At 41.0% G+C, this 13743-nt stretch overlaps 1 pseudogene; it reads right to left on the bottom strand.

Annotated features, from left to right (window-relative positions):
* The window catches only part of LOC109481467, a 17089-nt pseudogene extending 5047 nt beyond the window's left edge, over positions 1-12042 (bottom strand).
* Positions 12043-13743: the final 1701 nt, after the last annotated feature.

The raw sequence follows: 13743 nt of genomic DNA, 5'->3' as shown, positions 1-13743 counted from the left end.
TCCAGTTGCTTGCCAATGAGTAACTGCCTTTTTGGCGTAGTTGTAAATGTGGTGTGTAACTTTTACCTGCTTTGTTTGCGTGAGACGAAGTTTAGGACATTGTCGTCACAGCCAGCTTGCGTGAATATTCCGGGGCGTAAAAGTCGTGCGCTACTTTATCAATGCGACCTTACACGTATGTCGTTACAAATAGAATATAGTTTCGTACATTGAAGTGAAGCTGAATAAAACACTTTATACTACCGACTACAATGCATATGTTTGAAATAAGGGTTTACGAACAAACATGATTTGAAATTCACAAAGGAATCAAACAGTTAAGAATCAGCAGTGACTGTCATAAATTGACCCTATCTGAGCACCTATTTGTCATGCTCGGCTATTGGGCCGGAAGGTATGACGTCATTTCCCACAATGCAATACCAGCATGACTTCATTCTTCCGGGTCAGGCCAGGGGCCTCCGTCCGCGTCTGGAGCCGAAAGCGGCCCACCCATCCAACCCACGACGGGTTTTGCCTGGGGTGGGAATGGGCGCCCGCTTAGGGCGGTCGCCTCAGCGCATAGTCAACTTTTGGCTTCAGACGACTATTTCCGCATAACTTCATACCGGAGGTCCATGGCCGAGCATGATAAATAGGATACTTTTTGGGGTCTTTTGGACGGGGAGTGGGGGGGGGGGCTCATAGAACTTGTAAACGGTATATTGTATGGCCATGAAATTTTCAGAGGACGGTGTACTAGTAATAATTAATCATAATCATTTTACATGCGTAACGCACCTTGCTTCTGGTTTCTTTATGGCCATTGTGACTCCGTTGTCATAGAACGGAAGAGTAAAATCTCCGGCTGCCTGTCGCTCGGATGTGATAGCTATAGGAGCCAGAGCGATGTCAGCTTTCTGTGAAGAATAAGAGATTCACGTTCTAAAGCCCATGTCACAAACAGCCGAAAAAGGCCTTCCGAACACTGCCCTAATACTGTATATATAGTCGGGAGTGAGTCGGGCTGTTGGCAACGGTAATTCTTCACCGACCGAATGTTTCGAAATGTTTAAAACATTCTAGGTACACGGAAGATTGGGGCATGCCGGGGGGGGGCAGTTACTAGGTAGTAGATCAGCAGCAGTCTGGATGCCGTTCGCAATTTAATTTGAATCAAATTAAATGCAAATTTGATTGGATTGCATCGGAAGGTAGGCGTGGCCTAATTCTGGTCAGACTGTTTCTTAACTTCAGCAAACCTTTGTTGGTTAGTAGTAACAAAGGTTAAGGTTCTGGAGGTGCGAGCCATAGCCAACATGACCAAAAATACAGACTGTTTCTTTAAAACTATTCTAAGATAACATAATTCTTTTAATTTTAGTGTTTCAATGATCACACTTATGTAGCAGGTAAAATATATTGTCAGACGAAAGCATGTAATTAAATATGATGATTTGCCATTGATGACAATCAGGTACACAATGGTCTTACCCCAGACAATACATCGCCGATCATCCCATTCCATTGTCCAGTCTGCGAGTCGTAAATGCCGTAATATACGGAGTCAACTTCGTAGTACTCGTACTTAAATCCTAGCTCGTCGGACAGCCACTTGAAATAGTCCATACAAAATCCTACAGAAGACATGAAACGCTGTCATATAGAAGGAACGAATGCAAAAAAACATTCGTGGCATAAACTCATGACCTAAAAGGCTGCAACAAAAATCCCTCTGCACTTACAAAATACGAAGCCAGAGGCTCAGCTGCAATTTATTTCCAATAACAAGACCTCATTCCTACCTAACGTCGTTACCATATAAAGCAAAAGAAAGATGCATTATTATGGAAAGTCGACAGGGGTCCCATCCTTTTATTCTTTTATTGATATGATAAACATTTATCAAATTTTATAACTCAGTAACAACTCAAAGTGTCGCAGTTTAACTACAAAAACGTTCTATATGCTACTTACATTTTCCTTTACAATAAAATAAGAGAGGATAGGAACGTATAGGAACATGGGGAAGTAAAGTAAATCAATAATAATATTAGATACTAATCATCACAAAGAATACACGGACTAACCCTGAAATCTGTCGTTCCCCGTTACGTTCTTCCCGTTTTCATCGGTGTCTGAAATCATCACGAAGCCGTCCGCTGCGATGGTTACAACTCGCAGGGTTTTGTTCGTCAAGTCGGACACATACGGAGCGACTTCAGTCGCCCCACCCGCGAATCTTATATCTGCGTCGGAGTGGATGTTCAGCCCAGTGGACAGGTTCCAGTTACCGACCTGGGATAACACAGGTAATACTAGATAGAACAGTAGAAACAAGATAATTTCTCCTACTCTGTCATCTATTTGCTTACGTTTTACGATAGTTGTAAGTTCGCTAAATGAATTTATTCTTGAGATGTGAGATAGTTGAAAGTGCTCGACTTCATATTGTTCCCAGAGGCTCAATTTTTTGTTTACTTACTCAAGCTTATATAAGAGATACTAAACGTTTCCAGCTGCAATTCCTTTGGTCATTTAGCAAGCATTAGTACTTCTGCTTACATGATATTATATGGGGAGGATTTTTCTTCACATGTACATGTATCTGTTTTCATGTTAAGTTAAGTATTAAGTGGACTGTTAAAATAAGTGTATAACTTGAGTGCAGTCCCACTTTGTCATTGTCTTTGCATTTTTTCTTCAATAATAACAATAAAAGAAGATGTGAGATGGTGTGTCATGCATGTGTCTTTTAAAAATTCAGCTGGCATGGTACGGATCCCTGAGAGTATCATTGGTGTAGTCGTTGATATGCTCTGCAAATGTGCCTTGTTACAAAAAATGTTATGCTGAGATGAGGTCACAATTCCAACACGGGGTCCAGTCGGACAGCTTTTAAAAACAAAAAGGACGATATAAGAGACAACAAAACACAAAATGGTTTTTAATAATAATCATGGTCACTATTTGTGTATATTTTTGGTATGTTTTTTTTTTTAATTTTTCGTTCAGGCCCCGATTTAGAAATGTGACCTAAGCATTAGATCTTTGTCAAGGCCTGCTTTCCTGGAATTCCAACGGTATGGCATAAACTTCTAATTCGTATAACCTTACCTTTTGCCAGCCATCGCTTTTCAAATTAACGATGTTATACTCCGCGTCCAATCGGGCTGCCGTCTGGCCAAAGCGGATATAACCGGTCACTCCGTCTGTCTCCACCTGCAAGATTACTCTTCTATTATGATTTATACATGGTAAAATATATGTATTCTTGTTGTGTAGATTATTTATAGTATTTTCTCGTGTTTAACCTGCATTCTTTAATTTTGCTCGAAAAGCTAATGGCATCACTCATCAAAGCATCATATAAGAATTATAGGGTCTGTAAGCAGCATACATTTTGCATACTAGTTAAAAATGAAATATTTCGAATTCAGTTGTCTCCCTTGCAACGGACTACAGAGGACATTTTTCAAGCAGCTTTTATTTAACCCTCAACAGTACACCTTCCCGGACTGATTAATCTGTACACCTGGGGTCCGCGCGGACCCCAGAGCAGTTTTTTGCTAATTTTTAGAAATTATCAACATACTACCAGCTCAATTGTTTTGCAAACTGATGTGGGAACCTCTGTGTCCACATTACATACAAAAATCATACATTTTGAACTTTTTTCTATTTTTTGGTGAAGAAAAGAAGACAAGAAGAAATACCCGATTTTTAAACCCATTTCAGACTGAAAGGGCTTTTGCGGCCCAACTTTGATCTCAGATAGCGGCTAAACGGCTTGCGCTAGAAGTATCAAATTTGGAGACCTCTCCTAAAATGTCTCTGGAAAAAAGTTCATATTAGTTTAATACTAGTAAGTTGATGTTTTTTGTGTTGCCATGGCAACGGGTTTCTAGCAGGCAGTTTTTTTTAAAAATAGAAGTAATTCAGGTTTAAACATAAAAATTTTCCGAGTTTTATTTTAAATTACACTTCTTTTTCAACATTAATAACATCTTACATAATTAAATATAAGTTAAATCATTTAATATGCATAGAATATGCTAATTTGATGACGTCATTGGTCAAAATCCAATATGGCGGACTATATTATTAGCTCTGACATTATATGACATCATAATTACACCAAAGTTATTAAAATTTAATTCTATTACTACACCATTCTCTGAAAACATGGTAGACATACGATGAGTGCATGAAAACATATAAAAACAGAAATAAGGTAATGTATAAGAACGCCAGTGTATCCATTATGATCGAAAGCCGGCTGGGGGTCCGCGCGGACCCCAAAGAAAATCAGATATAATTTTTTTATAAATAGGTAGAACGGAGTTTCTGTCACTGTATTGAGAGACAACTTTGTGGGTAACAATTACCTAAAATTTCAGCATTTAAAAATCTTTAGAAACAAAAAAGATATTACAGAATATATAGTGCTGGGGTCCGCGCGGACCCTAGGTGTACTGTTTATGCTTAGGTCACAATACAAGAAAGGGGCCCGCTCGGCGCGTGTTCGGCGTGTTTTTTGGCACTACCGAACGGGACCTGGACGGAGACCGGCGGGCTTCCCGACGGCTGCCGGCCTATTTTTGGCCCCGCGCGGTCGCCGAATCGATTTTAACTCAGAGTTAAAAACACTTCGGGCCCCGTTCGGCGAAATACGCCGAAGCGACGCCGTAACCTCACTGCCCGGAACCCGTCGGGCGGCCGAACAGGCACCTGCCTAAGATTATGACGTCACATGTGCTGATCAGTGCATCAGATGGTCAGGAAAAGGGGGTTATAGGGAGCATATATAAACTCCTGCCTCAGACTACGTCGCACAGTTCACCACGTGTGTGTTACATCGTGTACTTGTGTGTGTTACACCTTGTATTTGTGTGTCAGAATGTCGAAGGGCAAGGGAAAACAGCCGGCACGACTCTCTTGGCCCAAACTTCATAAAACAGATCATAACATGAATAGAATGTGTCTGACATTATCTCTTGTTACATCATATGCCTTCGTAATAAAATGGAATCAGAAGTTATTGGCATTTATTTTCAGTCCAAATTTCATCAGAAGTAACGATATTCAGTGGTTTTATTGCTCAATAGCAAGGAGCTGCCACGGCACACTTCCTGCGTCACTGCTGAAGTACTTCTGCGTCACTGTTGAAGTACTTTCGAAAGTAGGCCCTCGGTTACTTTTGCGACGCACCAGTTCTGCCTGCCTCTCTTCTTCAGCTACCAATGCCAGAAGACCTACATGTAGGTTGTCACCAATCTCAACCTCAGACGGGCTTGTAAGTTGTTTGCAGGTTGCACTGAACGCTGCATCGCCAACTTCAGTCTACTCTTTACTTGACGTGTACTCTTTACTTGAAGTGAACGGTAGCAGGCAGTGCAGCGCTTATATATGTACCTGCTCAAAAACACGAGAGGAGCCCGTCGGGATCCCGCCAGGAACCCGCCAGGGACCTGACAGCTGCCCGGCCGAACTGTAAGAGCCGGTCGGCACCCTACCACACGCCGCACGGGTCAAGACGGGCGACTGACCGGGCACCGGACGGGTCCCTGACAGAAACCGGCCGCAAAAGTTTATGAATATTAATGAGAGCCGCCGGCCGGAGCACAAGCAGGCCCCGACAGGGAGCCGTAAAGGAACATTTAATTGTGACCCTGACAGTACGGCGCACGCTCGGCGTCATGACGCCGGCCGGCGTCTACGCCGAGGACATGCCGAACGGGCGCCGTTTCAAATGTGACCTAAGCATTAGGGTTAAAATTAATAAGTAACAAGAGTTCAGAGATCTCATACCTCCAGGAAATATGGGCTTGCTTTGTCATACTTCATTTCAACATGTTCTTATTAATTATATGCGAATGGCATCTAACTTAGCATAATATATGTATATTGATGATATATAAAATTCACATCATTCACCAATAAGGAGTCACAGAATTTTCACATTACTTATGCAAATGAGGTCACCATTAGCATAAGTGGTATCTGTTAAAGTTCCTCCTGCCACATATTAAATAGATTATATGTGTAAAAGAACTATAATTATATGAAATACAGTAATAATAGAATTTCCTCCCTAATTATGCAAATTAATTCCTCAGTTGCATAATTTTCATTTCATTATATACAACTCACTACCTACACACCAAATATGATGAAAATACGTTGTTCCTATCTTGACTTATTGGTTTTAAAGATTTAGCCAGAAAGTCCCCTGCAGTTTCAAACCAAGCTGCTAGGGGGACCAAGCCCACACCACTTTTTTCTGACAGGAAAAGATGTCTTTCACAAGAAAAGTCAAGACCATACCATGTTCAGGACAAAAGATACAAGAAACGAACGTTCTGCTGCAGTATCAAGGTGGAGGCCCCAGGAGGCCCGTATTTGACCTTGACCTTTGTCTTCCTAAGCCTTATCAGCATACCAAATATCATCATGATCCATAAAGGAGTTATGAAGTTATGCTGACTACATAGTTGCGGAAACACACAGAGACACACACGCAGACACACAGACAGACACGCCAAAAACAATACCTCAATTTTTCATGGAGGTAAAAATCAAGTGAGACGCTTTGATGCATGCACGTCTTTTGGGCTAAATATCAAAAGGAATACAATCAGCAAGAAGACATTATAACGCCTACCTGTTTTAGATAGTGCAGCATTGTAGGCCCGTCTGCCCATGGCTGTGATTCCCCGCCATCACAGGCACAGTCCAGAGGCTGAGGAGTCACCGTGACGCCGTCTGTCTGGAGGTTCCGTAAGGCTTGTGCGAGAGTCAGGACCGCATCTGCCCATCTCGCCGTGTACGGCTGCAGGAGTGATCTTGCGTAAGAACGGATCTTTCAAGTAAATACTAGAGCTTGCCAATGGCCATTTGGCCATTTAAGTCTTTTGGACATCCCCAATTTAGCCGGTCAAACCTCGGTCATATTGGAACAATCGTGGCGATAAATCTCACAATATATTAGGTTCTCTTGCAAGACGTATTCGACCAGGGCTTGACATCAACTATCGATGACACCTCACAAACCAGCAACCTAATGTGAATCCCCTGCTGTAATGTGTTACACTGACCCCGATATCAGCACCTCCTGCCCCGGGGTACACCGCCGGGTCGGCCGCTCTCCACTTCGCCATGAACTCCTCACTGTGGGCGCCATTAGTAGCAGGAGGAATCGGCCCCAACAGACCTCGAAGATAATCTGGTACGACCGCTTTTCCATTGTCGTTATCATATAGATCCTGTAATAGTAATTCTATTTCTTCATAAATGACTACTTTGTTTTTGTCAGAGCAGTTGGATAAATGTAGCCATATCAGCAAACCCAAATGAAAAGAAGACAACAACAACATAAAATCAGATATTTTAAACTTGCTTGAATTGAATATAGTTCGCGTTATATGATAACACAGTAAAATAATGATAAACCACGTAACAGCGCACTGTAAACTATGTAACACCTTTAGTGCACTATGCACCAAGTTACATCTAGCGTCAGTGCACAGTAAACCAGTCAGAATTGCCCTGATGAAGATGACAGACGGCTATCGAAACGTCGGGTCGTGAAAAACAAATGGTTGTGATCGAAGAACTTTGCTATTCATTAGTTTACCAACCTGATGAAATTATTTACGGAAATGAATTCATCGCTCGACAATTGTACAAGGTACAATATATGTCAATGTCACTACATAGTAATTGTTTTGCATGCAAGTGTTATGTTTAGTAACTTCCCGGCGACCACATCTCTGAGGCCAGGGCCTATCATATTAAATGAAACCTTATTTCCGCCTACTCATTTTAAAACATGAATATTCAAACTTGACACAAACTAACACCCCCGAAAATATACTCCCCTCTTCCGACAGTAAGAAATGAAACTTACAAATCCAGTTATCCCGTCGCTGACCACCCAGGCCCAACCTTCTCCTGTCATGTCCATGGTGCTGGCTTGTCGTAAGACTTCCGCCGCGTAAGATGCCAGACAGTGAAGGATAATGATACGGGCTCCTATATATACAGTGATATAAATAGATTAGCCACGCCAATAAAATGTATATGGCTTTGCCAATTATATATAGTACATTAGAAGTGAGTGCTTAATTGACGACATATAAGTTAGTATATCCTATTGTCATAGAGCTCATCGCTTTCCATTAATGTCATTACATATGTAAGGTTTACGTATTTTTGAGGAAAGGGACCAAACATGTAAAAGTATGCCCCTATTCCATAAGGGTCTGAAAACTCCAGCACTTGGAGTTTGTACTATTTAGAACATCCGGCAGCGGAATGGTTGAATAATTGACATATCAATTTTCTGATTTCAAACCTGTACTTTCTAACCTTTTAGATAATTACAACTGTATGTTTTCAAACAATACCTGTGTTCTTGATGACTTTGAGCTGCGTCCGAACGTCAATGTCTACAGCAATCTCTGTCGGGTCGAAAGACTGTATGGTGTGGATGCGCCACCTTTTCTGTCCTGCCAGGAGCTGAAACTTCAACAGGCCATGCACGCCTGCATATGGACCACCAAATTATATATTATAAGCATATATTATTATGTTATAACAATTTGGGTATGATACAAATGGTTACAGAATACGAGCATATACATTATGGACAGTACATGTTTGAGATACAACAAATACATTCCATTTTAAAACAGGTTCTGATTCGTACTCGGTACTGGATTCACGTAGAAAATTTAGAGCGTGCCTAAACATGGTTCTGGATAAAGTTGTCAATTAAGCAGTTTGAAGGAAGAAGAAGAATACTACAGTAAAATTGTTATAGTATTCTGGTCTACTATCTACCGAAGTCATCATTAGAGACGAGAAGGCTCATTTGGTCCCAACTGAAATGCTCCAGCAGGTCGATGAGAACCTTGCTGAGCACACTGTCTGGCCAGGAGATGCGGACCAGCTGCCGGTACTGCCGGGTGTTCTCCAGGGTAGGGTCGGTCGCTTCTGGGACGATCCGGGGTAAAGACAATCCAGAACTCACAGGACTGCTGGCTTTTACCTAGAGGTTAAATCACTGAATCATTGACATTCACTTAAGGTTCTCTCTTATGATTTTACTTTGCAGTATTTATTGAGAAGAAGTATGTTATAATCTACACATAGCAACCAATGGCGTTCATGTTTAGACAGGCTAAATGTACGTAAGTACGCAAGTGGCGTAAATGATCAAAATGTAGAGCATTATAAACTCAAATACTGACAATAAGTACTAATGTTGTATATCAAACTGTTTTTAGAACATGGCCACAACCCTTTAGCCAATGAGAGTCTTTCATTTTCTGTGTCTATATCCCCATAGTGCAAAAAAGTGTGGTACTATCCAAAAAAGTGTGGTACTAAAACTCATTTGCACAAAATAAGTACCACACTTTTTAGTTATCCACACTTTTTAGTTAGTACCACACTTTTTGGGGTTTAATTGAACCACCCCCCCCATTGGTGTACACTAATCACTCAAGGGACAAGAGGATTGAAACACAAACAGGCCAGCTTTCTGAAAGACATATGCTGTATTGAAACTGACATGGAACAAGAAAAAATGAATTTGAACAAGAAAAACTGATATTAAACAAGTTTGAAAGTAAACTTCGGGGAAATGGCTATGTTCTAAGTTAGGGTTCCATTCGGTGACAGTCTGACAACCTCGGCTGTCGGCTCGGGAGTCAGACAGTCCACCTGTGGGTGGAGCAACACTATTTCCCAGTAAACTTAATTTATTGCTAATCAGCCAATATTTTTTTCTCTCAAATAGGATTCTTTAATAGGGCCATTATAACAATGTGCGGTTAGCGCAATGCATTGAATGCATTGTTACGATTGACAATACAAGAACTGTGGTAATTATAAGACAAGTATTCCATTCGAAACGATAATTTATTGATATTAAGCCAAACGTTTCTTTTTTTCGCTTGAATAGGGGCCTGTGATTATAACAATGTTTGGTTATCGGAAAGCTTATATTTGAACCACATTATTACGATTGACAATATTGTGGTATTAAAGAGACAACTCCTCTATTTAAAACGATAGGAAAACACATACACTATCGTATTAGCAACTTCAAACGGCTAGAAAGTTCCTGTGATAATATATGCATAGCCCAGAATAAGCCTGATACATGTATCTCACCTGTGACGAAGTCATCGGCCCGATAATTGTCACAACGCCTTGTGATGCCTGGTAACATTCTATAGGAAGAAATCAGGTATTTCAAACTTCACATAGTTTTTTACTCATTCTCAGCAAAAATATTCTCAAAACCTATATACAGTGCTTTTCAGATAAAGAAGTCGACTAAAAGCCATATGCAGTGATGACGTATAAAATGGAATATATAACACCCACTGAAGTTGCAATCGGAACCTAAACATTCCGATATTTGAAGCTTTTGAAATAGGCATAAACAAGATACAAGCGTCCCTAATTTTTGGTACCACCAGTGAATAGCCAGACGGTGTCTACAACAAAAAGGAGCCCTTTACTGTCGGTGGTATTGCATCTTTATGTCACAGATTTCAGTATGCTATGGGGTTATTTCTACTGACAACACTAAAAATAAGCAGAGCATTGTCATTGACTTTGCCCTGACATTTCAGTGACTTCCTATAACATCATTAAGCCTAATATAAATAAATGACGATACTATCATGAACTTCCAAAGGTGTTCTTGGTACATTTTCAGAGTTGAAACCAAAACACGAAAAAACCAACACAAAAAAAAGTTCACTCACCTAGAGCTTTCGACCAGTCACTCTGGTCTTCCTCAGCAGACTGACCAAGTGAGGCTTGTCACGTGGCTTCTTTGAAGTGTGACGTCAACACTGGGTCATGGGTATCTGGTAGATGTCACACTTCAAAGAAGCCACGTGATAAGCTTCACTGGGTCACGTCAGTCTACTGAGGAACATCCTAAAGCTCCATGTGAGAGAATTTTTTGTTGGACCAAAACAAATAAAAGACGATAATTTTTTTCCACCGAACTAACCGTCTTTGATCAGGTCCAGGGAGGTGAGTGATGCTGTTGAGTTCTCGATGTACTTGAGAGTGACGTTGGGAACGAGCTGCTTCTCGTTCACATACTGCACAGCTAGCTTCACGGCGGAAGAAGCGGCAGGGAAGTCTGACAGAGACAGGACACCTGCGGGATATACAGAACAGAGCGTGTTGTTACTCACAGGCATCCATACACCGGGGAGATGCCTAGACCCCTTTGCAGGCTTTCGGTGTTTATTTGAGGAGAAGGGCGCTGGGAACATTCATTAGAACCTTGCTCACTTTTCCTAGTATGCCTTTCTTGTGTTCGATGTACGCGGGATCAGAAAATAGTGCAACTTGCAAACCCTCCCTCCTTTGCCAAAAACCGACCACACCTGAAAAAAACAATGCCTCGCTTCATAGTTCTAAAAATAACAAGACACAAGAGACCTTAAGAGCAAGTACATGTATGCAATGCTCCACTTCCTAAATTGCCCATATTGATCTCTAATTCTTTATCACTATCCGACAAACGAACAGGCTTTTATCCCTGTTATTTTGCTTGTCAAACTTCCGCCATCCACGTGTTGTCTACCAGGACAAACAAATGCAAAACCCATATTGTAGCCTCCCAAAACAATACTTCTGTTACTAGACGAATGTGCGTAACAACGATATATCATGGAGTGCATGGGTTAAAAGCATCCCCTAGCAGTTCAAAGAAGGACTGCACCAATATATAGCTAAGCTGTTGGCATTTACGGAGCGTGTTTGATCCATGAGGAATCAATTTCGGTAGAACATCGTCACTCTATGGCATTAATAAAAGAACTTTCCAATTCTTAACGGACACAAACCCTTTAGAATAATACAGCACAGAATATACTAATATAACACTGTTAATACTGGTAATTATTAAATAGTGTAGTAGGGTATGAGAAAGACGTAAGGCAACTCACCAAACCGGACGGTGGTTTCCGCAGTAGCCAAAGATGCTGCAGACGCCACTAGTAACAGGACAAGTCCAGCCGCCATGTTGTTCTTTAGTCTTTAGAACTTAGGAATCCAATTAATCGCGACGTCAACTCTAGCAACGACGGTTCCTATGGGATATCAAAAAGGTTTTTCTGTGTTAATTCCGTCCCATGAGACATTACAGGCTAAAAAGATCTAGAGACAGTTCCAAATAGAGTTTTTTTTCGCCTCGTATTAGTTCTTTAGACACGTGATTCCTCTATGATGTCCAAAGAACACTGTTATCGTTACCGTTTCGTCCAAAGATCACCGCTAGTTACTGAAATTTAAAAAAAAAAGTAAACGCCCGTTATTGATTTAAAATACATGTGTGTGAAAGTAACCATACTGTTTACCGATATTTGAAACGAAATGTAATGCTATATATTTATATATATGTCACGTATATTTTGGCTCAATTTGCCACTGTTTACTGAATTTAAGGCGTGCATGACTGGAATACTGATTAACTGTCTCCTATTTATTATGCGTAGACATCGGCCATCCGGAATGCGGAAATTGTCGTCTGGAGTCTAAAGGGTCATGAAGGTCATGAAGGTCACGAAGGTCCTTAGCAGACGACTGCTGCTACCCGGTGTTGAGCCAAATTCTTGAGCTGCCACGTGCACATACGTGAGAGGTCAGATGTTTAGGGCTAGAGTTAGGGTTAGGGTTAGGACTTAGTACTAGAATTAGCTCTGAGTTGGGGTTAGGGTTAGTACTAGAGTTAGCTATGAGTTAGGGTGAGGGTTAGAGCTTGGATCATCATTCAGGACTAGGGTTAGACTTACGATTAGGGTTATGTTAGGTTTAATCTCCCACATCACGAGTAAACTCCTCCCACCCCTTGTCTCAGGTATACGGGGACCCCCCATGTATTGCCAGAGTCATGTATTTGGCAGGATCATGTATATGGCTTGACACAGGAAAACATCGTGGATTGGTCGGTGGATCGCTTTAGGCTCCGTCGTGCGATCTGGTTCGTGTGGCGTAGTCCCGGACTCGGAATCGACTCGGAATCAAGAGGTCCTGGGTTCGAGTCCTGACATGTCGCCGATCTTGCGCCCTTGAGAAAAGCACTTTACCCGAATTTCCTCACTTAACTCGAGTAAAAATGAGTATCGTCCTGTACTGTATTTGTCATCTGTGTTGGCTCTAGTTTTAATTATTTGGCTAGTCATAGTTTCCCATACCTATCACACATAAGCAGATTTGGCCGACCCCAATTTTCCGACCTATGCCTGGTTTTCTCATGCAATGACTCTTCATCACATTTAATTAGCAGTCAGTGAAAAAATGTACAGAACATTCGCCAGTTTTATTTCATTCTATGAATATTTCAACCAGTCGTCAGGCATTAGCTAGGTAACACGTCAGTAACACGTTCCAATAACATTTTGATTAAAATGAATTTTTTTAAAAATCTAATTAAACGACAGTCACTATCACCTGAGCAATAGTTATAACTATAATAGGATTCGCGTTTCAAGGATAAAGGCTCATTACTAACAATTTCGATTTTTGAATTATGTTTTTAGACAATTTTACATGAACACCCTCGACTAATAAAATAGGTAATCATACAGCCAACTGGGTCTAATACATTTTTTTATCCTTTCTGTTTTGATGTGTTAAAGTCAATATTACATACTATGTTATAAAAAAAGTTTGTAAAAAATCGTTAACCTTATATACAACGATTTTTGCCAACTGAGACGCATT

Source organism: Branchiostoma belcheri, unplaced genomic scaffold, assembly GCF_001625305.1.
Source record: "Branchiostoma belcheri isolate BF01 breed outbred unplaced genomic scaffold, Haploidv18h27 scaffold56, whole genome shotgun sequence".
Taxonomy (NCBI): Eukaryota; Metazoa; Chordata; class Leptocardii; order Amphioxiformes; family Branchiostomatidae; genus Branchiostoma; species Branchiostoma belcheri.
This window is presented reverse-complemented; position numbering and strand designations above follow the sequence as displayed.